The sequence below is a fragment of the Nothoprocta perdicaria genome, unplaced genomic scaffold (genome assembly GCF_003342845.1).
Source record: "Nothoprocta perdicaria isolate Ctin4 unplaced genomic scaffold, notPer1 scaffold_154, whole genome shotgun sequence".
NCBI lineage: Eukaryota > Metazoa > Chordata > Aves > Tinamiformes > Tinamidae > Nothoprocta > Nothoprocta perdicaria.
This window is the reverse complement of record NW_020454694.1, coordinates 183,591-209,890: the sequence shown is the minus strand read 5'-3', so window position 1 is coordinate 209,890 and position 26,300 is coordinate 183,591. Positions and strand designations below refer to the sequence as shown.

The window sequence follows — 26,300 nt, the reverse complement described above, 5'->3', positions numbered from 1 at the left end:
AAAAAAAAAAAAAAAACGGAAAAAAAAAAAAACCCAACCCTCCTCCCACTTCTCTTAAGTTTTTCCATCTCTCATTCTAGTACATATGTAGGTTTGAGTCCTCTATGGAAGTCAGTGGGAGTTTGCCATTGGTTCCAATGGAAACAGGTTTGCTTTCTCTGCTGTGAATCCCCTGTTAAGAGAATCCTACTAATCAGTAATGACTCATGTAGAAACAGAACTTGTGATCCTTTTAAAACAACTCTTGTTCCATATTTAGCACTGCTTAAAATGTAGTATTTAAAAGACCACATAACAGTTTAGATTTGGAAATGCAATTGAAAAATCCCCTTTTCTTCCTCAAACCCAGCCTCTTCCTCTCTCTACCCACTCTTCCCCCCCTCAAAAGAGCACGATATACAATAATGCCAGTAATTACGTGTTATGTGATTTTTATTGCCTCACAATTTATTACAAATGTTTTTGTGGGTGGTACAAAGTATTTGAACAGGTTTTCAAACTAGTCAGAAATTTATTAAATATTAGTGATTGTTATTACAGGTTGTGTTTTATGACCTATGGTTGATTTATTTGCACAAGAACCACAAGGCGACGCGATGTGGCTTTTTCAGCATTCTTCATGTGGGAGCCTTCCCTGATGTGATGTGTACCGAGCCTCTCCAAACCAAAACCTCTACAAGAAGCTGGTGAACAGAAGAGTGTTATTCAAGCAGAAACAAAGGCCAAAGTGTTCYGCACAACCTGCCACTTCCACCAACACTTGTAGGGTTTGTGGATAGTGATCTCTGAAAAGTTGGTGGCAAAAATTTAATATCTAAATATGAATAAGAAATCCTAGCTTTAGCTATGAGAATTAGAACATCTTGCTCAATTAAATGTTGGGGATCACTTGAAATGCAAATGTAATATTATCTTTCAAAGCAGGAAGCAAAGAATTGTTGTTATGATGTATCTCATTAAAAATCGTTATGATAGATTGTCATATCAGAAAGGGAAATGCACAGGGCACATCAATAATAACAAATAGAACATAAGATTATCATGAGTATTTCATGATGCATACTTTTAAAACTGTGCTGTAATGATTAATGTCAGAAAAGAACACACAGATGTATTGCCCTGTGGATGTTCTGCAGATCCCTGAATATCTAGCTGATTTTCTCCAAATTGCTAGATCCTCCACACATTACCCCATTCCAAATACAGATGACAGCACCAGTCACACCATGGCCAGGATCTCCCATATACCATCTCCCCTCATCAGCAATGATTTTTATCTGCTCTCACACCTTTCAGGATAGAAGTGAGCAGCAACCAAACACAGAAAATCCTAAATTTGAACAGGATGTTTTCAGATAAATAAGAAACAGGCTTCCACCTGGTGAAAAAAAAAAAGATAATTAAACGCAATGTCTATTTACATGCACAAAGGTCTTCCCAATTCTTGTTTTCCCCTAACTAGTAGAAAACTATGGATAACCAGTAAATTTAGAACTGAGAACTTGCTCCACCCTACTTCATTATGGAAAATATGGAGGAAAATAAAAGGGCATAGCTGCAAGCATAGAGGTGGCATCACCTTTTCTCTGCAAGCCTGGYATGACTGGGTTCATAGACATCTAATTTGTTGATCCAGAGATTGGGCACTAATTTGTCTTCAGCTGCCAGAGGTAGTGTCAATTGGGAAATGAGTCACATCTCCCTTTCCTTCTCTTGTTGAATCAGCAGGATTACCAAACTAATGAGCTGCAAGGCTGTCTAGGTTTCCCAAATTGTAAGGTCTCAAAGAAAAAAAAAACAMATATTTTGGGCTAAAGGCCATCTCTGTGCTCCATTTCAGCTTTCAAAACCCTTAGGTTTTTTTTCACGTCTCTCAAAAGTGGCAAAAAAGAGAGGTATACTTAAGTATGGAAGGAAAAGACCAAGTGAACCCATAGACTGGCATGAGAGAGGAAAAAGCTGTAATTGAAATGTATGCAAATCTGTGAAGTATAGTCTAACTTTTGATCCCAGTTTCCTCCAGGTCTTGAAAGGAAATCCTGTCTAAAGAGCCATACAAGCAAGGATTCATACAGACAATTTCCCTTGAGCTGCTTCTCTCCAGTGTGCTGTGCCTGTCAGCATAATCCCAATCCTTTCCAAAATTAAAACATGACACAGCACATACAGTTCTCCCTCAGGTAGCAGATGTGAGAAATGCCCCATAGCTCAAGGGAGCTTTGGAAAGCATAAAAGCATTATAGCGATGAAAAAAAGAAGCTTTTTGCTGAATTACATTAGAGGATTTTATTTATTTGTCGGTTGTTGAAGATTCAGTTAAAAAGCTTGTATTAGCTCTGAGTCTTTGGCAGAAGTTTTACATCTCTGCTGAATCCATCAGGTCACAAGGCTGTTAAAAAAGGCACATCATTCCTTCTTTAGGCATTTAACTCCCATTTACATCAATGGAAATTACATAATTTACACATCTGGTCCTCGGTCTAACATTTCCAACTGTGTAGTTGCGGTACTGAAGTTCATACACGACAGGCCYTGTCTCACCATCCAAAATCCAGGTGGTTTTGCAGTAAGTAAAGTTTGGCACTTCAAAGTGGAAGCACCTAAAGCCCCTAATTTTTATATATATATATTTCTATTTTACATCTTCATTTGTTTTTCTGTATTCATTCAAAAGTACCCATTGCTTTGTAGGTTTATTTAACACTTGAGTCATTAGGATTTCAGTCTTAGAGTACATTGATAAGTAGCTGTTTTCTTAACTTTGAAGATACATTTTCTTGCACTATTCCTTATTCTATCCCAAATATTCCTCTTCATATTGCTATTTTTAACTTTTGAATTTATTATTTATTATTACTAAACTTCTTATGTAAAATACATATATGCATTCACATATACCCGTACACACATCCATAATTTGTTTTTAGGTGCATTTTGCTTGTGTACAGTTTAAAATACAGCTTTTTCATAGGTTATTGGTAATGTCCCTTTCAACATCATTCTCGCTATGTAATATATGCATTATAGAATTATGTTTAAATACAATTCATCTAAAAAGTCACATTTCTCTAAACAACATACTCTTCCGTGCATGGTTAGGACCTTGCTTATCACAAATCATTCCTTCAAGTCTTTTGATTAGTTGCACTGGTTTTCTCTAAAACATTTCCGACTAGTTGACTGGAATGAGGTTCCAAAAATAAAAATAATAATTCAGGTCCTGTCAAAAACAGCATGGTTCAGTGCATTCATCTTGCAAGGTGAAGGTGCTAAGTACTCTGAATGAAATCCAGAAGAAACGTTTATCTGCCTGCACACTCTTGTACTGCTTATAGTCTGTTGGACAAACTCTGATTCCAGTGAAATTGGGGTTGGATCTTCCTTAGAGCTCCATATTGTCAGGGTTTCACACTAACCATCTGCACTCATTGTATTGCAGATGCATTGCTGCACAGCTCTGAGAATGGATCCCTGTCTATGGTGACTTTCTGCTCTGTGATATGATGCTGTGAGGCACTGGTCCAAGAGTGAACCTTCATGTATTTGAGGTAGACAGTGTGGCTTTATTTGCTCTATTCCTGGGCAYATATCTGAGTACCATCAAGACAGCTTGCTGTCTTCATGCAGTGCCCTGCCTCAGAACTAGGAGGTGCCAGCTCTAAGAATCCATCCCAAAGCCAAATGAGGACTAAGGAAGACAACTGCCTTCTGAGTACCACCCTTCTGATGGGATGTATTTGTTTTACACTGAAAGGTGGGGAGGAGAAGGGCCAAGCTTTCCTTGGGGAAATGAAGGCTGCAAAAGAGATCATCTGAACAAGGACCAATCCTGCCTCGGAGTGTGTGGAAATAAGGATGGGCTCATCTCAGCAGGAGAGACTGGCAGACTTTGGATTCACAGAAGGAGTGACTAAGTGAGCACTTTGCCCTTTTCCAGAGGACTGTGATTTTCAGCTCCTTTTAAGGAAGCCACGAATGTAGTTAAGACATTCTTTTGCTAAAGCATTACTCCTTGCTCCTCTGTCACATCCTTCCAGGAGGAGGGGAAACAGAAGACATGGAAYCATAGAATCATAGAATCGTTATGGTTGGAAAAGACCTTCAAGATCATCAAGTCCAACTTTAAACCCTCAACACCACACCTGCTAAATCATGTCCCTGAGTGCCTCATCTACATGTTTCTTGAGCACTGCCAGGGATGGTGACTCCACYACTTCCCTCAGCAGCCTGCTCCAATTCTTGACTACTCTTTCTGTGTAGAAATTCTTCCTAATGTCTAACCTGAACCCCCTCTGAGATAACTTGAGGCCATTTCCTCCTGTTCTATCTGTAGTTATTCTGGATAAGAGATTGATCCCTGCCACACTACAACCTCCTTTCAGGTGGCTGTAGAGAGCGATAAGSTCTCCTCTGAGCCTCCTCTTCTCCAGACTAAATAAGCCCAGCTCCCTCAGCCACTCCTCAGAAAAGACCCTCTGAACCTCAAGCTGAAAAACTAGCACCAGCTGCCAGCATCACAGGAGGTGGGCTAGGGTCAGGCTGGTCTCACCACTAGGTTTCACATCTCTGGGAAAGGTTAAGGAGAGGTCTGGGACCCTGAGCAAGCCAATGTGAGAAGCGACTTGGAAATGGCTGGATTTGAAACACGTGGGACCCTGTGGACTGAGCCCACTCACAACAGACTGGTGACCTTATGTGATGGTACCGAGCCAGGTTATGACAGATGGTATCCCTGGATCTGAAAAGAGATCCTGGCTCTTGCTGTTTAGTTAATTGAGAGGAACATACAAATTAACTTGGTAAATTGTGAATACTGCATATAACCCTGTTTTTTTTTTTAGATAGCTGGTATCCAGTGCTGCAGTCAAATGATTAGTTTAATCTAAATTGCTGATATATACTTTTTCCCTGATCTTGTCAGTTGATCCCTGGAAGTAATTCTGGGACGATGCTTTGAAAGATCTATAATAAAGCAAATGAGGATTATTAGACATGCGAGACCAATGGGAGAGAGACTTTACTGGCCCTAACATGTACCTCTCCATGGTTTATTTCTAGCAGGTCTCCAGATTAAGTTTGACTTAGTGGCAAGTATTTTTCTGCAGCAGACATAATCACTGAAGTGCCTTACTTTACCTCTGGTAGGTCATAAGTTGGATTTTTGAAGCTTCAATGCTTTAAATAAGTAAATAAATAAAAAAATAAATGAGGCAGAAATATAAAATAACATAACCACGCTGGCAGACTTCTGAGTACAAATGGGAGGTTTAGTGGATTGGACTCATTGCTGYGCTTTTGGCTACAAGCTGCCACTCAAGGGAGGATTTTTGTGGCAGATCTGGATGGGTGTTTCATGGAGCAGCAGCTGAGCAAGGAGCCAGAGGCAGCAGGGCAAGGTCTGGCTTTGGCCACTCTGTGCATTCTTGCAGTCCCGCTCCCCATGGCAGCAGTTAGCAAGGAGTCAATTGTCCCAGCTAAACATCAGGAGGAACCTCCTCCTCTCTGGTGAGCTTCTGGATAATGCACACACTTTAAAGGTTTTTTTAGTAATTTTTTTTTATTTTATTTTTTATTTTATTTTTATTTTTATTTTTATTTTTATTTTTATTTTTATTTTTATTTTTATTTTTATTTTTATTTTTATTTATTTATTTATTTAATTTATTTAAATCCTAACAGCACAACAAAAGGAGTTTCCACAGCCCACTCTCAGGGTTAGAGCCCCATCTTCTTCAGGCACTTTCTTCAAGACCTGGGTAATGCCTCTGCACCAAGATAGTCCATTTACCTCTGCAGTGACTTTTTCCAGCAGGTTTCCAGGAATGAGAAGAACAGCTGGAGAAACTGAATGTTATGCTTCATTGATGGGGGAAATTCTCTGTACTGCAATATTAGTACTCACTGCCTGTTGTGGTCACCAAGCACTGTCATCAAGGAGGTTTCAAGGGGCTGGTAAGGAAGTGGGATGTACTGAAACTCTCACACTTGAGCAATACTAGTCCAGAAGGGTAATGCAGGGAGTATGTTTATCATGTAAACAGTGACTGTCTTTAAAGGGGAAGTTTTATGCGGGGATGGGTGGATGTGGGAAATGAGAAACCACAAATTAGTGAGAAAATGAGATTTAAAGTAATTACTGATTAATTTTGATTTCACTTTATCTGGTCATAGTGGGAGGGGGAGGCTCCTAGGCAAGTACAGAAGCCATAGCATTTCACGATAACTCTCTTATTGGCATGGATTTGAGATTATTCACAAGTGACTAATGTACACCAGTGCCAGTAGCTCATGTTGTACCATTCTGCCAGGTATTTTGCATGTGCCATCAGAGCAACTCTTTTTCATCAGAACAACTCTTTAAAAAAAAAAACCATTATTGGAAATTCTGTCTTTTCTCTTTTCTCTTTTCCTATAAAGTTTCAATAATGTTTGCTGGTATTTGTTTCTCAGAGCGGGGGTGAAGTGTGGGGGGCGTGGGGCTGGAGAATGAATATTGTGACTAGAAACACCACCACTTTACAGCCACATTTTTAGAGGTTCCAAATATAGATACAAGGTTGTGTAGAAAGCCAGGAATCTCCCTTTCTCTTCTTTCCAGTTCTAGCCATCAAGGTCCCTCTGATCTCAATATTTAATCTGATTTTTTTGTTTTTTTTAAGGCAAGATTTTTGGAAAGGTTATTATCTCCAATGTGAGAAGTGGCTGGGAATGGTGCAATGGTAAAGACATCTCTGTTTTAAAGGACAGASGTAGGGCACAGTTCTTTGAGTTTTAATGAGGCTTCTGGAAATGCATACTTAATGCAGTTTATGGCAAAAGCCCATCACTGATAACATGGATATCAAGTTAACAGCATGTAGCTGAACCCAGTGTCATTTAAGGTGAGGAAAAGGTCTTTTTTCCAGGATCGTTACAAAGGTAGAAACCCATTTTATGGCAGACTTCTCAGTTGTTAATTAAATCCATGCCTATCTGGAAGGAGCTTAGCTGGTTAACCATAGCTCAGATGGTGGCATGGACAATGAGGCTCAGGTGAGTCTTTCCAAAGCTTGGAGACCTGTTTGCCTCCAAAGCACATCATTGCTTTCTCCTCTGCTCTATCACATGCACACATGTGAGAATCTTTCCACCATTCCAGAGCTGGGAACAGTTTTCAAACTATTAAAAAAATCTCTGTCACAAAACAGTTTCCTTCTTACTTTCCAAATGTAAAACTCTCAAATTACACTGATGTGTTCTGCAAAAAAGGTTTTTTAAAATGTTGGATTTGTTACAGGATGAAGGTGCATTATCTTATGAATCATTGAGCAAGAAACGGGTGTTTTATACCAGTAAAGAGAAACCAGGGATTTCTTCACCACAGTTTCCATCGTGCTCTAATGCTGGCATATGGGAAGATATCATACTGTAACTGTACAATGATATTTTGACACTTTGATTGAACAAATTTGCCTTCTAATCTTGTGAAATTGCCTTCTTTTCTTACAAAAAAAAAAGTTTTAGAAAATGTCAAACCTGACTCCTAAATTTGCCAAGAAAAATCAGCTTATTTCTAGAAACACTAAGATATGTGAATGATCAATGTTAGGTAGGAGGAACTACATTCTTAGAAATTACTGCAATTTACATTTGCTATTGGTAGACAATTTCATATAAACTAACTTCCATCCACTTTACCTGCTGTGTAGCTTCACATTTCTTTCTCATTCTCTCCAGTTTTTGTTCACTGTAGGAATAGGGTCTTTAAATAAAATCTTTCTAGTATATTATTGAAAAAGCGTACTATATTTTGCACTGTGGTTCTGAAGTGTATTTGCACTACTGCAGTCACGACAGACTTCTGGAAAAACAACCTAGAAGAATTACCTGATACACTGATAAACTGATAAGGAAAAAAAAAAAAAAAAAGAATGGCTCGAGAACTAGCCAGTGTCTCCAAGCTAGAAGTCCTGCAGTCAGGATCCAGGAACAGAGCTGACTTCATTAGTTTAAGTTAATAAAACAGTCCATAGCGAAGGACAGTAGTGACAACCACTCTGGTGCTTAAGAAGCATAGTGTTATGAGGTCAGAGCACAATTTGGCACCAGATTTGCCATAGCACTGGCCATCATGGGGCCTTGTGACTGTCCTTTCTTTTGGACAGAGCTGAATGATGCTACATTATCTATGCCAAGTTGAAAAGGAATCTGTGTGCTTCATTTTTGGAAGAAAAATCTCCATCTAAGTGTTTGGCCTTCAAGACTAAAATTAGAGCTTGTTCAGTGCAGGTGGATTTCCACTCTCTTCTTCCTTAAGATGACTGGTTCTGAGGAAACCATGGCATTTTTAGCTTACTCATAATTGCCATACATACCTGATTTCTATGCTGCAGCTGGCTTATATTTGACCAGCTCAGCACATGGRAAAAAGTTATTTGATGCATCTGTCCCTCTGAGCCTGGCTCAATTGCTTTAGCTTGTTACCGCCCAATGTAATTTTGCAGCATTACTATCAAGGTGACGTTGAAAGAAATAAATCTTAGCGTTGCACCATGGAAGTTGTTCCTGTAGTGTGGTCATATTTCACCTCTATTTTATGACCAAATCTTTAAATCCTTGAAGTCATGATATCACTATGATCTGAACATACAAAGTATGTTCAGTATTAATAAGGTAGTATTAATAAGGTAGAGGCATCTGAAAGAGACAATATTCCCCTGCATACTGCATCATATAAGAAAAAAGGTAGCCATTTGGGAAATAATTTTCTCCTACACACAAGAAGGGGAATTTTARAAATGAAGTGCCTCCACAGATTGAAAGCAAAACTTTCGAAACAATGGAGAACTCTGAGTGATGAGACACGCCCATAGTGCTGGCAACTCATATCAAATTCTTCATCCAAATATTTTCCGCTTCCCAGGTGATCCAGGAATCTATTTCAGACCTAGAAGTTCACAGTGTTTCATATCTAGCAGAATATTTCTGACTTTGTATGTATAAGCCAAGAAAATAATTTCTGAATGTAAAGCCTGCTTAGGTCAAGGTCAGGTTTGAGTTCAAAGACACTGAGCTTTCAGTTCAGATTTGTTTACTGTGAAATCTTACCAGTCCTCTGTTGTCCATTATGTCCTCAGTGTCTTCTAACACAACAGTTCAGTGTTTAATGGTTCAGTGGTTAATTCACAGGAGCCTACAAGGAGCCCCTTGGTCATGTTTTACCACCTAATTGAAAATAAGTTTGAGGGGTTTCTTTTCTTCTCATGTTGCTGATGGAAAAGTGGGATCCATGGGATTCATAAAAATATTTCTTTTTGGAGAAATGGTCCTATTTCTGGTAGAGAAAATTCCTTTCTACAATCTAATTCCTCTCCGCTAATGACTTACATTTTGTGATGCTATCRTTACAGTCACTGTATCATGTTAGCCTAGACTGCAATGGTATCTTCACCTAACCCAAGAAAGAACCAGCTACTGTTAAGTTTTTTAAAGAGAATTTCAGAGGCCCTAAGTTAAAATTTAAATTCATGAATATATCTATTTATTTTTTTTTCATAAGGAAGGTATTTTGTAGACCTCTTGACAAATGATTAGCAGGTCAACAGTGTGATGATAACAATACTAAAGTCACTGATATTTCTGCCATTAGGTCAAGGAATCACAGTAACTTCATCTGATATCAAACTGAAACCATATTCCCTTTCCATTAGAGGTTATCTCAGAGTTAAAAATACTCARTGTCGAATTCAACACCACACCTCACCTGCAATACCTTACATGCAATTCCCTGATGGTGGAGCAGTCGTGGTTTTTAATTTAACTGTCACCTTGAGACCCATAGTGCAGAAGTACATAGAACAGTTCTTTATGCTTGGATATCTCTTCAATAGTACCATTCATACAGTAGTTCTCAGCATGAGTAATCTGTCAAGAAGACCTTTTCCACTAGTTCAAACGTTCGTGAAATCCAGAGAGGATCTGATTGCACAGATCCAGTAGAGATTTCTCAGGAAAAAAAAAAAWAAATAAAAGAGGTATTTTCAAGATATTCAGAACCACTAATCCAGCCCCACAYTGAATTTCAGTTTCCCTTGCAGGTCATTATTGCTTTTACCGCTTTATGGCAGCACTGGCCAAAATCTATCTTTTACAACTCCACTTCCTACTCATAYTAGAAGAAAAAGGTTGGGGCCTTTAATTAGACCTATTTATATTTTCAGAATGAGGAAGACATTCTGAAAAAGAAATTGTTTTTGCAGCCAAATCAGGGACTTTCTGTCTACAAAATCTGCTCTAGACACTTTCCCACCACAACTTTTTTTTCCATTATTAGGAACTTACACCACGTTGTATTTAGTTTGGTATTTTGCCAAAAAATGTTCTCTAGGTCTCTGTAGTACAAAATCTGACAGAAAGCATAACACAAGGGAAAAAAAAAAGAAAGGTATTTTTAAGTCCCTACTTTTTTCCATTTTCCCATCACATTTTTTTTTTTTTTAATATTAGTAATATAAATCCATTTCTGTCCCAATTTTTGCTCTGGTTATTTATACCCTTTAAATATGATCCACGCAGAGAAGTCCAAAGTTATTAAATCCGTTCAGATAGTCTTTCAATCTATTCAGGAGCTGAGTGTACCTGGCACAAGCACCAAGTATTTCCTTTTGGTTTCTGCGCCTGAAGTCTGAAAGTAAATGATTTTCTGTTATGATAATGATGATACTACCAGACGTTCTGAGTGGAAAAGGCCAGGGAGGTTCCGATTCTGACTCACGTTCTGATATTGCCTCTTTCTTTTTTAATCTAAGGAAAACTCAACTCAGATTCCGTCTGTGGTTTTCAGCAAGAATAGTGCTTTTCCCTTCTTCCCGCACGATTTTCCAGCCAGATTGGTTGAGCTACAGAAAGGTCAAATGACTGACTTGGAGGGTAAGCCGTGAGTCAGTAGCTCAGCTAGCACTGAATCAAATCCTTTCCCGTCTTTCAGTCCAGCCACTAGACAACACACAATTGCTTTCATTGATCAGGAAACTTTAATGAAGTCAGCATTAGCAGTGGTCTATGCTAGGATGAGTCTCTGAATAGTTTTATCATGTATTAGCATGAGCATGTGAAAACTGGTCATCTTACACCAACAATTCATTTGGTGTATGGCAGACAGCAGATCCTGGGTCCTCCCTACCTTTGCACACCTTGTGTCCTGTGTGTGCAAACTACCATTCGTGCACACAGGTCGTGCATCTGTGCTCCCATCTACACCAAGAGTTGCTGAGCACAATCCTGTTCAGGAGGCTGAGCTGCAGCCTTCTCTCCCCAGCTTCTGGTCATGAGATCTCCAGGGGAATAATTTCAGCTGTCTCTCCTTTATATCCAGGAAGAGGGGAACAGACCCTTTTTTTTTCTTTTTTTTTCCTGTTTCAAAATGAGATCATAGTTTGGGAAGTGTTCAGAAATGCTGGACAAGATAAACTCAGTAATCTACTTTGACCTTAGAACCTAACAATGTTGACCTGTATGCATCTGTGCAAATGTTGGCATATGCATATAGACATCTGGAAATTTTGCAGATACACTGATGCAAGAAACTGTAAAACATACAAGCAATGGCTGGAAGGGAGCTTGAGCAAGCGTCTAATACATCTTCACCTAAAGCAGGATGGGCTTTATCTCTATCATTCCTCAGAGGCAACTCTTAAAAACTTCCATCCTCTACCTCCCCAGGCAATGTGTGCTGTCACTTCACCTCGCAAATTATGATGTTAAGCATTAAGGGGACCTTCTTTTGCTCTCCCTCTCCAAAATCAATGTACTACTTTTGTATATAGGAGGTAATAAGAAAAAAAAAAAAAAAAAAAAAAAAGGAGCCCACCATTTGGAATGCCAGGTTTTGCTAATTTTGCAGATGCAAATGTGTCTTTAGCAGGTTTTTTTTTCCTTATGGTGCTTTTTTGCAGTACAAAGACATTTTTCCTTTTCTTTGTGCTGCATAATGCCTGCTTTTGCCTTTCTCCTAATAAGGCTCTATTTGCAGAGATTTTCTCAGTGCAACTAACTGTGTGTGAAGAAAAGGTAACAGGAAAAAGAAACCGTTTTCAAGCAGCGCTGCAGATTTGACTTTTAAACTTGTCAAAGCCAGGAAACTCATACTGAATCATCTGACTGAATTTGCTGTGCTGCGCTGTGCTGCGATGCTTTAGCTCATATGGCACACGAGATAACCACTGTTCAGAGACCCTGCAGTAACTCAGCAWAATAGGATGAATGGAGGATGACGTTTCTGCTATAAATCATCGAGTCTATTGTGTATATGTGTGATAGACAGGGCTTGGGAAGTAGGGAAATACAGGACGCTTATGGCATTCCAGAAGGAACTTTGTAACATGTTTCTTYTGCTGATTACTGGCTGGCAGCTCAAAAAAAAAGAAAAACATCTAGTATAAAGACACCATATAAATTAGAAATGGAAACAGCTACTATTAGATCATCTTTTCCATCCTCTTGTCACTGTGGAATTGTTCCCTACAGTGTGTTCTTGAGTGTTTTGTCCAGTCCACTCTTAAGTAATTTAAGCAACAGGGTTTCCATTGCTTCTCTTTGGAAACCTATCCCACAATGTAGTAGGTCTTGTTAATACGAAATGTTTCTCTACAGCATAAATTTTCCTGTTCTCAGTTTCATCTCATTAATTCCATGTATACCCCCTTCTCCAGTCCTAATCAATTCCTTTGCCTTGTAAGTGTTTATATCCTTCTAAGACTTATGTGGAATTATCATACTCCAATTAGATATCGTTCAGCCAAGATATGTGCAAAGCCCATTCCCTTCATTTTCCTTTAGCCCACATCTAAGCCTTGGATCATTTTTTCCTCTCTCTGAAGTCCCTTCAGTTTGTCATCGAGTCGCCCTCAATTTAAGCTGAATAAAGGTCTGGCCCCTTCACTGCAGCCAGAGATTCAGCGATCGGGTTTCCAGAACACCATCAATTCACGACTTGCCAGAAAATAAAATGGAGAAGAGCKGTCATGGAGACCACTCAGGAAGAAGACAAAAACAGAAAAGAGAGGTAGACTGCAGGGGAACATCGACGCAAAATGTCAACAACAGCAACAGCCACGGTGCAGAAGGAAAAGGGCAGGCTGAGGTGGAGAAGCAGAAAGCTTTGCACTGTTTTGGGACCTGCAGAGCACTGCATAACGTTCCCTAGGAGGTGAAGCCCACCAGATCACCCGTCTATCTGTGCTCCTCCTCCATCCCATGTACATTGAACCCGACAGGGCTGCCCTCACTGCTTTGTCCCTATTTCTTAGTTTCACAGGATCCCACATGATGACCTCATGAGCAGAGACAACCTGGGCCACCATGTGTTTTGCAGATGGACAAAGCCAGTTCTGTGTACATTTTTTTCTTTTTTTTTTTTTTTTTTCCTCGTGGCTGTAAAATTAGGAGTGGGAGAGAAACCTGGGCTATATCATAGCCTCCTGGTGGTCCACCTCCTCAGCTCAACACCACAGACCGTCCAAAACGTTGTCATTTCACCCCAGAAGGCAAGCAGGCCTGGGGTAGATCCAGAAGGGATTACAACATAATCCAATTCACAAGGAGGGGTATTTTTGAAAGAGGATTATATTTTTTTTCTGGCTGATTGCCAGAAATAAATAAATGCTGTAAGAATAATGTAATGTTTTTAGAGGGCATGGTGATGGAAAGAGAAGGCTTGTTTCCATATCCATGGAAAGGAGGAGGAGGTAACTTAAGCTTCACAGTGGTGTGTGAACCAGTGTGAGGCTATGTGAGGTATAAATGTTGGTATTTCACTGGAACACTGGAATTTCAAGCACAATATTTGTCTGAAGAAGGCAATGCTTCATTTTTTTAATCAGAACAATGTCCTAACGGGGATTGGTCTGCATTTCAGCATCAAAAAGCCCCCTCCTGAACCTTTTGTGATCTTCAGAGAGTTTTGCATAATTAGCTTGATTAAAGACACAGCACAATTTTAGCACTAGGGACCAAAACCCACAAATTACTGAGGATCGCATGTTTTGCAAAATAGTACCATTCATGTGATTATTTGTTTTCATCTAATCGTTTTTGAAATATTACTCCATTTCTTGGACTTGAATTGCTGGTTGTAACAGATAGCCAGTTCCCAAATAAAATTTAAGTCTCTACAAAAATGTTTCCATTGCATGAGAAACTGTTATGGGATTTCTCTAATGTCACAGGGCTGGGTTTGATGTTTGTATTACTGAAAAAGGCCCTCAGTTAAAGTACTTCTCAGCTGTGTATGCTGTCATCTCTCTGGGTCTCCCTCAGGGTTTACTCTTACAGCTTTGAGTTTAGTGGGTTAATTTTGACTTTTAGTGCTGTAAGTCTGATAAAAATAGATCCAGAACATGTACCAGTACATGGCTAGACTGCCACATCCAGGAGGAGTCAGGTTGTCTTACAGAGAACCGTTGGGGGTCTGCTTTCATAATGGATTGAGGAATCTGCAGAATGAATGTGAGGAGCTGAAGCAGAGGGGAGTACTGCCCTAATCCTCTTTGGGTCATGCAGGGTCGACACTGTGCAGTATATTCCCAAAGCTTTCCCAGCAGAGATAGATAAGCCTGTCTGTTGATATAAATAAAAGGCATCACTTTGGCAAGGTGACCCTCCTACCCCCTGCATGTGAAAAGAGGCCGTTGAGTTGTTTTCGCTCCTCTCAGACAAGAGGTGGTAATTTCCCACTGCCTGCAGTGGTGGGAAGAGGAATGCTCAGCATGTCTCATGTGTGTCTCAGGCTCAGATGCAGAGCTCTTTTATAGGATCCCCATCCTCTGCCAAACACCATTTTCAGCACCACTTTGGTTTGGAGCAGCCATGGATCCTTGCCCGTCCTCTTGCTTCTCCTAACAGGTTTCTTGACGTGTTCTCTCTGCCTTGTAATAATTAAAAAAAAAAAAARAAAAAAAAATCAAGTGCAAGTGCTATTGGGTTTCCATGACCTGCTTTCACGTGCATATGTAAGTGTAAGGCTAAGCTTACATCCTGCTGCTCCTCTGCCTGATTTCCAAACTGAAGAAAGTTCACTATATGACAGGGATTGCAAGCTGTTTAAAGGGACCTTGCCCTCATCCTCACTACACCCACAGCCCTTGCTGTCCACTGGCCTGCTCCGCATCACCTCTGCTGTTGGTGTACACACATTGCTGCCAAAGACCTCTGCACAAGRCCTTCATGTGTTAAAAGAAATTAAGGAAGTTGCAAAATCTGTTGGTACAATAATAGCAGTGGGTGTTCTTACAGAAACCAGTAGAAGCTGGTTGAGTGGCACATCTGGGACGGTTTTAAGAAGAAACTTGATTAATACCACAAATGACTGCTATTTAAAGCCACTTGTTTTGATGCGTAGTTTGGGGGAGGTTCAGTCTAGCCTTAAGGAAAAAGCAGGAGTTAATACAGAGAATGAGCATATATGCAACACTGGACAATATTGATCACTGCCAGTTTAGTTTTGGTATTTTAAAAGTGAGGAACTTGCTTGGAATAAAGATGAGGAAAACAGCAGCAATCCCCTACCCCGTGCCTTTGATGAGAGATTTAACCTGAAGGTCAGATGAGGAGATCTGGTTGGAAAACTAAGTCAAGGAGAAGTAAAAGGGCATGTATCTGCTGCAACTCGTTCTGCAAGATTAACCTCCCAGAAGAAAACTACCACCCTGAAAAACTGAGCACACAATGACTGTTAAGTGAGGTTTCAACAGGAAATTTACAGGGTCATGGAAGCTGATAAAGACAGGTAGGACCCATAATGATAAAGACCTCTTGTTGGCTGCTGCAAACACCAGCTGAGTAGCAGCTGAAGAAGATGTTGATATAGGTGAATATATATATGTTTTGGTCCTTTGCTGTTTGGAAATTCCTGCTTCCTCTATTTGCTGGAATGTATATGCTGATCAGAACTGAAGACCATAAGACTTGGAAGAACTTAGAAGAAACTCACATTTAGTAAATTAGGGAGACTCTAAAAGCACATGTCTGAAGGAAGTATGAAATAAGTGGGACAGTGTCACTTGGATATATTGAATGCCATTAAATATAGCTGCTATTAACCAGCACTAGAAAGTTCACCCGGTGACTATTTTAATAAAAATTAGAGGAAGATGGTAGAAACCTTTCACTTAAAAGCAATAAAAGCTTCCCTGGAAAGTGACTGAGGATTCAGTTGGCAATAGAGCAGTGAACTGCATGTGCAGCTAACCGTAGGCCAAACCTATAGGGGCTCTGCAAGGGAAACTCAGCTCTACTTTTCAGTAGAGAGCCTGCTCTAAGTAACTACATGCAGAAGTAGATGAGGACGAATGATGAATCTCCCTCTGCACATTTAAATTTTTAATAACTTTGTCACAATGTTTTGTACCTTTTTTTAGGCAGGAAGGGAGGTATTTTCACCTCTTCATGTAAGAGAGGATAAGAACAGTGCAACTGTGAGGATCAACAGATTTTAGGCAGCACTCAATTCAGTATACGCACCAGTGGCACCATATGGGAGGTGATATTATAGCAATCAATACAGTGGATTGGATAGTGATCTGACGTGCGCTAGTTGTAGGCAGATGCAAGTCCTTCAACTGTAATGGCTTTAACACAGCTTTGGGTACAATATATCTCCATTAAGCAAAGCAAAATTTGTGATTTCTGTGATATCTTTTTCATTTTTTCATTCTTTTTTCCTTTTTAGCTGAAATGCTAGCCTGTTCTGTGGTGTGACCTTTTTGTCATCATTAATAGTTACCGCTCTGTGGTAACTTGCGTGCAGAGCCTATGCAAAACAAAGGCATGGCACTGCGCTGTGCCAGCTCTTCACTGAGGAGCTTCACAGCAGTTTTGGACACATTTTTATTTGCTGGGAGTGGAGGGGAGAAGAAAGAGCATGTGTGCACAGCAAAGGCAAACTTTCCAAACCTGGTTAATCTTGCGGTCCTCTTGCTGTGAGGACCCCAGCTGCGGCAAATGAAGAGGAGCCAGGAGAAGCACGAGAGTGAGGAATGAGAGGAAGGAAGGAAACAGAGGAGAGAAGCAATGGAGGAGAAGGCGGCAAGGTAACAAACCAAGCAGAGAGGACGAGCAAGCTGCAGGCAGGCTGTGACAGCAGCACTGCTCTTGAACAAGGCAAAAGTAAGGGGAAATATTTCATTTCAGATAAAGTAAGCCCCAGCAATCTGGAGCTGTGCTACCTTTCCTCCATATGAGAACTTGCCTCCTCCTGCCCATCCATTTCCCACTACTAGTCATCCACTCTGCTGGAAAAAGTGCAGCTGGAAGAAGCGGGCAAAAGTTCTCCTAGATGAAAAGCCTCTAGTTGGGTTTAACACATCCATGGTGGCAGGTTACTCACCTCCAGTGCCTGACCAAGATGGCAAGGAAAACGGGGAGAAGTAAACAAGGTGGGGATGATGGTAAGCAGCAGACACAGTGAGGACTGAAGGAAGCAAGAAGAAATTTGTGTGGCCTTGCCATTGGAAGGCATATGCCTTGTGCAGTTGTTAGAACTGCTTTTGTCTTGTCAACATGGGAAACATGTCCACGAGTCCACGCCTGGGAGGCAGCCACAGATTAGGGAAGCTGCCTTTGGAGTTTTCTCCATGGCTATGGGCTGATGTACATTTAAAGAGRACAGTATGGTATTGTGTATATTTGTGGGTTGKTGTTTTGTTTTGTTTTGTTTTGTTTGTTTGTTTTCTTGCTAAGTAAAGAAAATGTGTTGCAAAAATATGACATATCTACTTCCAGCATTGTAGTCTATCCTGATGTGGATAATAATCAAAGTTTGGAATTCTATTTTGCTATAGGCTGCTTTGCTCAGACATGAAGAGGAGCAGGCTGCAAGATGCTACCCTTTGTACAGCAAGTCGCYGTTGATTCCCCTAGCTGAGCTACACCCTTTAAATGTAGGAAGACATGTGAGCTGCAGGCTGTGGGATAGAGGGGTAGGAAATGCACCCTGTAGACTGACATCATGTAGGATACCTCTAGTTTGCACCTGAGAGGCACTACAGGTAATTAATTAATACGATGGAATCTCCTAATACTAATTTTGGTTCATGTGTGAGCAAATTTCAGTGCTTTTGACATCTGCACTGATTGCCCTTGCCATGGCAGCAGTACAAACCAAGAGTAACTCCACTGAATGGCACTGCTACGAGACTGGGGCTTTGGAGGTGCAGGAAAGAAGGTTTGAAAGAGAGATGAGATGACCACAGAAAGCAGAGTAGAGGTGAAATGATTTTCCTTTGCCATGCCATCTCTTCCTCTCTGTGCTCATAGTTGTTAAAGGTTCCTGAGCCAGAATCGGGCTGGCCAAAGGAAATGAATGTGCACTGTTTCTATTTCTTCTGCATCTGTTGGACCACATGGTCTGCCACATGATTTGAGGAATGAAGACAGAAAATGATGACATTCTTCTGGAGTATGAAATAGCAAAAGCCATCATTTAACCAGGGTGATCCTCACAGGATTTGGGGAACCTGTAGGGTGTTGTAACACGAGACAAAGCATGTGAGTGCATTAGCCGTACTTGCAGTGTTTAGGATTTCCAGCAGCTATGCGATGCAAAAGACCAGGGGCTCACATCTCTGCATATTTGCAGAAAAGAAAACACAGTGTTTGTTCTGAGCTACAGCTGATATCAATAGAGTCACAATGCAGAGAAGCCAGTATGACAGGAAAAGAGTTTTTTGGGGAGGGATTGTTTTTAAATATTTTAGTCTGTTCCATAGTTCTATCAGCAATGACTTGCCTYTGAATGTAGCAGCAGTATGCATTAAACTATCCCAGCTCAATCCTTAATAATGTCATTATTTTTGAGTATGTCAAATGTTGCTGAGAAGCTACTCCTCAGTGAGGATTAACTGTTTGGAAGGGTTCAACTCTTGCAGTCCATCTGTTTTTAATTACGCATACAGATAAGTGTGGCTATTTCTTTTCTTTGAAGCGAAAAAGGTTTCTTTTTCTATTTTTAACCCCTGAAGATGATAGAGTGGTTCAAATTAAAGTTTTCAGATTAGAAATAACCTTTTGTTTGTTTGTTTGTTTGGCTTTTCTTCTTTGTTTTTGCTTTGTTTGCCTTTGGGGACCAAACCCAATTTTTCACGAGTCAAGCTTTAACCCATACCTATTCACTTTAGATTGATTATATTCAGGTCAGGTTTTTACAGCTCTATAGCCATAGCATCCGAGCACCATCCAGCCATGCATTGAGCAACATGACTTTCATTTCTCTTTTGAGAGGGCCCTTCTGTAACACTGCTCACACAGAGAGGCCCTGCTTAGCAAAACTCCTCATTGAATAAGATGCTACTCAACATGTAGAAGGGTGACAAGATGCGGTCCAAAACAAACATGTACACCCAACTTTCCAAAAGAGCTCAACATGTTGCCATTAATGCCACAATGGGGAGGGCCTGCGTGCTAAGCACTTACGAAAATCTGGCCCTTGTTTAGATGTGAATAGGGACTTGAGCTCTTTTGAAAAATCTGGCTGCAATTGTGGGTGCTGAGTATTTAGGAAGCAGTGGTGGTCTTGAACCGGTACTGCCATTACTCCCTGATTTACATCCTTGTCAGCCCATCGTTTTTCAGCAGAGTTACACCCTTGCAGAGCTGGAGCATCACAGGCGGGCTGTGAGTCCTTGCCATCACTTATAAATCAGAGCACATATAGATAGCTTTTTTTAAGAAAATGTTTTTGAAATATTACTCCGTTGCATGAATCTGGGCTGCTCCTGAGTGACTGCCAGCTCCCAGATTAAATGTAAGTCATTACAGAATGTTTTCCTCACATGGGAAAGACTGGAATGGCTCGGTGTTAGTTTTGCCCTCCAACATTAATTCTAATTACCTCAAAATGCAAACATGTTTGAGTTTCCAGCAGATGACATTATTTTCTCTTTGACATCAGACATCAAAGGAAGAAAAATAAACATGGGACAGTGACAGCATTAGGCCTCTAGTCATTTTTCAGAAGGTTTTTCATGTTTTATTCCAGACTGGTTCTTCTTTAAGTCTTGTCTTGAATATTAGGGAGGGGAAAGGTTTGCAGACTTGGAGACCGATTGAGTCTTTTCCCTTCCAGTCCTTCTTAAATGACGGGGGCGGGCAGGGAAGTAGAGAAAGGAGGGAGACAGTCTGGTTTAGATCAGAATTGGAGTCTTAGATTTTAGACACACACATACAGACACAGACTCCCCAATACTTGAGTTGTTGTTTTTCTTAATTTATTTTTAACATTTTCTTCTGAATGTTTCTGCATGATACTGTTACATTTCAAAACAGCAATAATTCAGAGGCCAGAAATTTGACAATCATAGAATATTTTCCTCGTGCCAAGCAATCAGATTTTGCACATGGTCTTTTTAGGCATTGCTGTCTTGTCAGGTGTCACTGAAGTAGAAAGTAGCCAATGCTTCCAGGTACCTCCTCCAGAGAGCAATGATTCTTCCAGTACTGTGGGTATCAAGAGGGGACTGATGGGGGGGACATTCTTCTGCTCCCGCTTGTCAGGGCTTGGGATGTGCAAGTTTTCAGTCCCCCACACCCTATTTTTGGAGGCCTGGAGATGTCAGTTGTGTCATATGAGAACATTTCATGCATCTAGATGCAGCTGGACCACCCGCTGGAGCCTCTGACTGTGAACTGGGAATACTGCTACTGCTCAGCATCACAGACAGCACAGGGGGAAATAGTGGCCCAGTGTTCAGACACCCTGTGCTTTGGCAAAATGGGTTGCAGAAAAGCCTTTGCAAGAAGTTAAATCCTAGGAAAAAGACAAAAGTCTATTCCCAAGGAAAGGTTATTTCAGGATGTGGCCTGGGTGCCCTGTGTTGGCAGGGCTGTGCGGGGAGCTCACTGTAGTCCAGGGGCTGATGCTTCCTGATTAAGCTCTTTTTCAGAGATTTTAGTTGTTCCTATGTGCACTATCAGGAGATTTCACTGTGATAGTCCCTCTACCAAGAAACATTTTAGGAAAGGTTACAGCTCCCTTCACAAAAGGCATAGAGAAAGTACTTGACTAAGTAGAATGCTTTACCTTCTCACATCAGCACTGACTTTAAGAGATGTCTAGCAAGGGATATCCTGAACAGTTCTTTTTTGAAAGAAGAGAGCCCTGAAAACCTGCCCTATGAAAGTCAATGTTTCCATTTAGGCACTCAGAAATGGGTGTATTTAAAATCAAGCTTCGTATGCAAATTTGAACCAGCTTGAATATTAATACTGGCAACAGCTTTGCCTGTTGGTAGAGTACAGCACTCCTGACACACTGTATTGTTTGGAGATATACTTTCAAAATTAGATACCAAAAACTTTTTTACAAATGGATTTGATTACTTTCTCCCTTTAGAAGACCAAGCTTGTGTAAGCAAATAGGCAACTGCCTGAGAAGAAATGGGTAGTGGAGTATGTGAGTATCCTTTTTCGCACACATCAGTGCATATTTGGTACATGAGGTGGTGCTTACACGTTTTTCCTTTCACTGTTTAGGCAGCCAGTTTTTCTAAATGTGGCCTATGGTGTTTCTGTTTCTTTGATGTTTTCAGATGAGTCCTAGTTCTCTTAACCTATATATTTTATCTAATTTTCAGCTAAGACTGTCTCAAGGTTTCAAAGGAAATCTGAATCAGATTTTATTTTATCCAACCTATCTCACTCATCTCTAATTTCAACAAAAAGGGAGCTGGATCCTCTGGTAAAATTACATTTGCAATTTTGTGTTTATGATGTGAGAGATCCTCTTGCTTCAGAAATTCACACTCCTTCCATTCTCATTAAAAGAAAATCTCTGCTGGCTGCTAGAAACATCAGGCCTACGAAGAGCGGGTGAAACACTCTCRTCTCATTTGGATGCCGAAAGATGGACAATAAACAGGTTTACACTCAGACTTTTAAGGTCACCCATGGTTATAAAACACAACCAGAGATACTGGCACTGGGTTGCATCTTCTGCAACCACTGCACTGAGGGAAATCTGAACCAGACATCCCCTATGCTATGGGAGTGAGCCTGACCTACATGAGTTTCTGCTCAGGCCGCGAGCAAAAATCAGCTGTATGATTTGCTTGGTGTGGGATTGCTGTGTACAGCAGAGGCTCTTTCGTGCGARCTCCTGGGCATCCCCAGCCCTTCACTGAGATCAGTGCATGTACCGCAGTTGCTCAACTGCTCTTCAGGTCAAGACCTCACTAAATTGTATCCCTAGCAACTGCATAAATGTACAAAACTGCACAAAATGACGTATGTGCGTGATAAGTAGCAATGTGTCCACTAATACTGCGTGACTTGGTGGAGGAGAGATTTTTCTAGTGCAACTTAAGAAGCGCTTAGGATAACAAGATATTCTCTGTGGGAGCCGTCTACTTTCCACGTGGAAAATGCATGATGGGCTTTTGGGTAGGATTGGGTATATTTTGCTGCTTTGAATTACTGTCTGGATGAGTCAAGCTATTTTTTTTGTCTTGTCTGATTTCTGTTGTGCTGGCAAATGGCTATTTCTTCATGGATTGTGGATTAAAGTTTCTATTAACGGTCAGGTTCTCTTCAGCTCCAGGACTTTATTTTATTTTTTTTAATGAAAATAAGTATTTGAAAATTATTCCTCTCCAGTTAATACCCGTTTGGTAGTCTGGATAGGAATCAGAGCCTGGTTTTGGAAGAGATGACCTACTGCCATACACCCCTGATATTTTTTCAAAATCTGACTGTAATACATCTTAAGGCCCTTATCTTTGCTGCTGGACTCATTCCTGCAGAATGAGGCTACAGGAGAAAAATAACATTTTGTATGAGGTGGTAGCTGCTGTTGCTGTTGAGTGAGGCTGTGCTGCAGTCATAAATCTTGAATACTCCTTGTAGCCATTTTTTTAACAAGAAATAAAAGCAAGAGCATCACTGCTTGGGGCTTAGAAAAGGAAATGGTGCCATTCAAGAGGGAAGAGTCAAAACCACCAAATCATAGTATCAAAGCATCTTTCCCAGATGAAACTCAGTAATCTGACCTCCTGCTGCCTTAAATAGTAGAATTTCTTTCAGAGAAATATTGTTTAGGTGTTTTGTTTTGCTATGCTTGGGACAGAAGGCAGACTTCACAAGCACATTCATATGAACTGTTTTCACAAAATAGTCATCACTGGCTGAACATAGCAGCAGCCAGAGTCTTACTGCAAATATATGAATGCTAATAAAAAGAGTCCCAACCACTAGTCCTTTCATTATCCTGTCCTTTAACACTATGCGGCTAGTACATTGAGGAATGATTGCAGCAAGGAAATCCTTTGTCTTTAGATATTTATAGATGTGATGTTTTATAGTTGCTTAACATTTCTATAATTAATCCAAAGAGGAGAATATTCCTCAAAAGTATGTAAGAAACATTAACAATATTCTGTGCTTCCCCATACTAGCAGTGTTTGAACATTGATCTGACAATATATGTATGGGGACACCTCCAGAAATGCCTCAGAGCATGTTCAGTTCAAGATTAGCTCTCTAAAAATGGCCACGTAAGAAAGATGCCAGCATCTTTCAAGATAACAAGCCAAGATGCCCTAGTGATGTGCAACACGATCAAGCTCCATAATGTAGCACAAAATCAGTCTGATTTTCAGATATGACAAATCCCAAAAAAACCTAGGTGATACTGAGACCTTTCCATTACCCTACTGATGTGAGGTGTCCACAGACACCTTCCAAGGCTCAGGGTGGTCCCTGTTCTCCCAGGTCATTTTCACGACACACACATAATCCATTTGCAGCACTATATGAAGTGTGGCTATAAGTTCATATTTTTAGCAAAGTCCGACTTGATTCAATGCTCATCTTCCGGCATGTCATTTAGGAAGGGACTGAAACAGAAACTTGTTGTCCTTCCGATATTATTGGATTCAGCAATGAACTGTAGGAGGAATCTCTTATATGTGGGGCTAGGACTGAGCCTGAGCAGAGTAGCAGAAAATGAGGATCCATCCATAGTTCTGGGTCGATCAAATGGTAGCAGTGGGAAATGTGATGTTGGGAGAGAGGCCAGCGTTTCATGGTGGAAACATGTTATAATAAGAAGTTCAAGGAATTGCTGCGATTCAACAGCTGGTTCGATCAAACTAGCTGAAACTGCCCTCAGTACCATCCTGGACCAGAATTTTTGAGAAAAAAAAACAGCAGCTTGGTAGCAAAGCCCTTTTGCAAAACATCTTGCCACTTATTGTCACAATAGAAGCTGCTGGATGCTGACCACTTCAGAGAAGCTGGACCTAATGTGAGATGCCAAGCACTTGAAACTCTGGCATTGACCTCTGTGGAGAATTTGATCCATTATGTGCTCCTCCACTTCAAAGTGCATAGCGGCTTGTGACAACCATACAGCATCACAGAAAATGTCACTTTTTGTGCAAACATTTAACCAACAGAAAGTGGCTTTTTTAGCCTGGTAGTAAATTTCACCCAATTTTCAATTTGCTTTGAAAATTTTCAGAATTTTTACTGTCTGGAAAAGGACTATAGGGCTTGGGCCTTTCTAATGAAAATTTGTATAAACTATGGGGGAGGAGGTACAGTAGGGAGAGAGGAAGGGTGCATTTCCCAACCAAGTTTTGTTCACCATCCTCTGACACAGCACAAAGGATGAGTCTAAATACAGAAAGAAGGGCAAAGACTACCCTTTTGATAATATTTACTTCTATCCTGATTGGTGTTATTACTTTGGGAGGAAATAAAAGGACCCATAACTTCCCCAAAGAAAAGATCATGGCTATTTAACATGGACTAAGAGCTGCAGTTCAACTCTGCAATCTGGGTTCAGACCCATCTCCAGCTTTCAGTATAATCTTTCTTTGGATATTCCTTTCTTAAATCAAAACCAGGAATTACACAGCTGTTGAGATAAGAATAATTAAGAACAATGCATTTCCTTTTAAAGCTCCTCAAAGGATAACCTCTAATAAGATGAATTGAGCGTCTCATTCAGGCCACACACAAATGATGGCTCATATTTAGTAACAACATTTTTGGGGGCAAAGATAAGCTAATTTTGCTCAAGAACAGAGGGTGGTCTTTAAGCCTTGCATTTGTCAAAGAAACAAGCACTTTTTTATCTATAGTGTATAATCTTCCACAGCTCAAAGTGGAATAGTGCAGGGGGAGGGAAATTCAGGCAATGTATTTGTGTTGGAGCACAGGCCCGAGCGTCTGAACAGAGCATGAAGTTAAAGAGACAAGAGGCTAGATCATGGAAAATGTACTTGCACTTAGAGGCGTTCATGAATCGATGCCGTTACTTGGCTCTGTGACTAACGGCAGGATGATTTGGTCTCCTGTGAAAGTGCCACAGAACTCGTCTGCATTTATAAAAAATGAATTCTCCATAGTTGACTCCTCTTTTGTAAAATCCCCTTCTCTTTTGCAGAAATGATTCACCACTGAACTCTATGGGTGACAGCAATGTCATCGCAGTGGAAGTGAGCCTGCAGGGTGCCTGCTGTTCCAGTGCTTCCTCCTTTGCCTTCGGGGATGCAGCATCGGGCAGGCCCTGTCTCTGGAAGAGATACTGGGACCTGTGTGTTCCCGCTTGGTCCTCATTCCTGGTGAAAGAGTGGTTTCAATTTTGCTGGTTTTTGCACTAGTTTGGACCTGGTATTATAGAATGAGGATGTTCTTCAGTCCCCTTGGTGCGGGGTGTAGCAGAGTGATGTGATATCTGGTGCCAGGTCTCCATGCTGGGGAAAGTGACCTCGCTTGGAAGAGTTCATGGAGGAAAGCCGTGGAGTCCCTGCAAGCCATAGTGCAAAACATGACACTGACAGGTTCTCCTCCTCCCCTTGAGACATTTCACCTGAAAAAAGAGAAGCACCAGCTGGAGTTATAAATGATTCCAGTTGCTAATTGCCAAATGCTTCCCCTCTCCCCTTTATATCTGTTGCAGATGCATCATCCACATATGAATGTTTCCTGGAATTTGGTTCCAGAGATTTGAGCCTGTGAAGTTTTGGGGCCAGACTTGCTCAAATGGAACTCCCAGGGAGCAGAAATTGCCTCTCTGTTTAAATCAGGGGGCTTATCAGGGAATGCTAAATTATTTTTTTTTACAGCTAAAAGTCAAAAGATCTGACCATTCTTCTCCTTGCTATTTGCTGCATTGCTTTCAAAAAAAAAAAAAAAAAAAAAAAAGACTGCTTTCCAGTCCCCCTGGTCCTTCATCCAGCCGAGTCTGCTCCTGTCACCACTCTTCTAATTACTGGAAAGACCCCACTTGGCTGGAGAGATCAATGCAGGATTGTTTTACACCAGCC

At 40.7% G+C, this 26,300-nt stretch overlaps 1 long non-coding RNA gene across 1 annotated transcript in view; it reads left to right on the top strand.

Annotated features, from left to right (window-relative positions):
• Positions 1-25,496, top strand: part of LOC112943751 — a 74,397-nt gene extending 48,901 nt beyond the window's left edge. The window contains exon 2 of the long non-coding RNA XR_003248651.1: positions 25,418-25,496. This is a non-coding gene — a long non-coding RNA (uncharacterized LOC112943751). The remainder of the gene's footprint in view (positions 1-25,417) is intronic.
• The last annotated feature ends 804 nt before the right edge of the window (positions 25,497-26,300 follow it).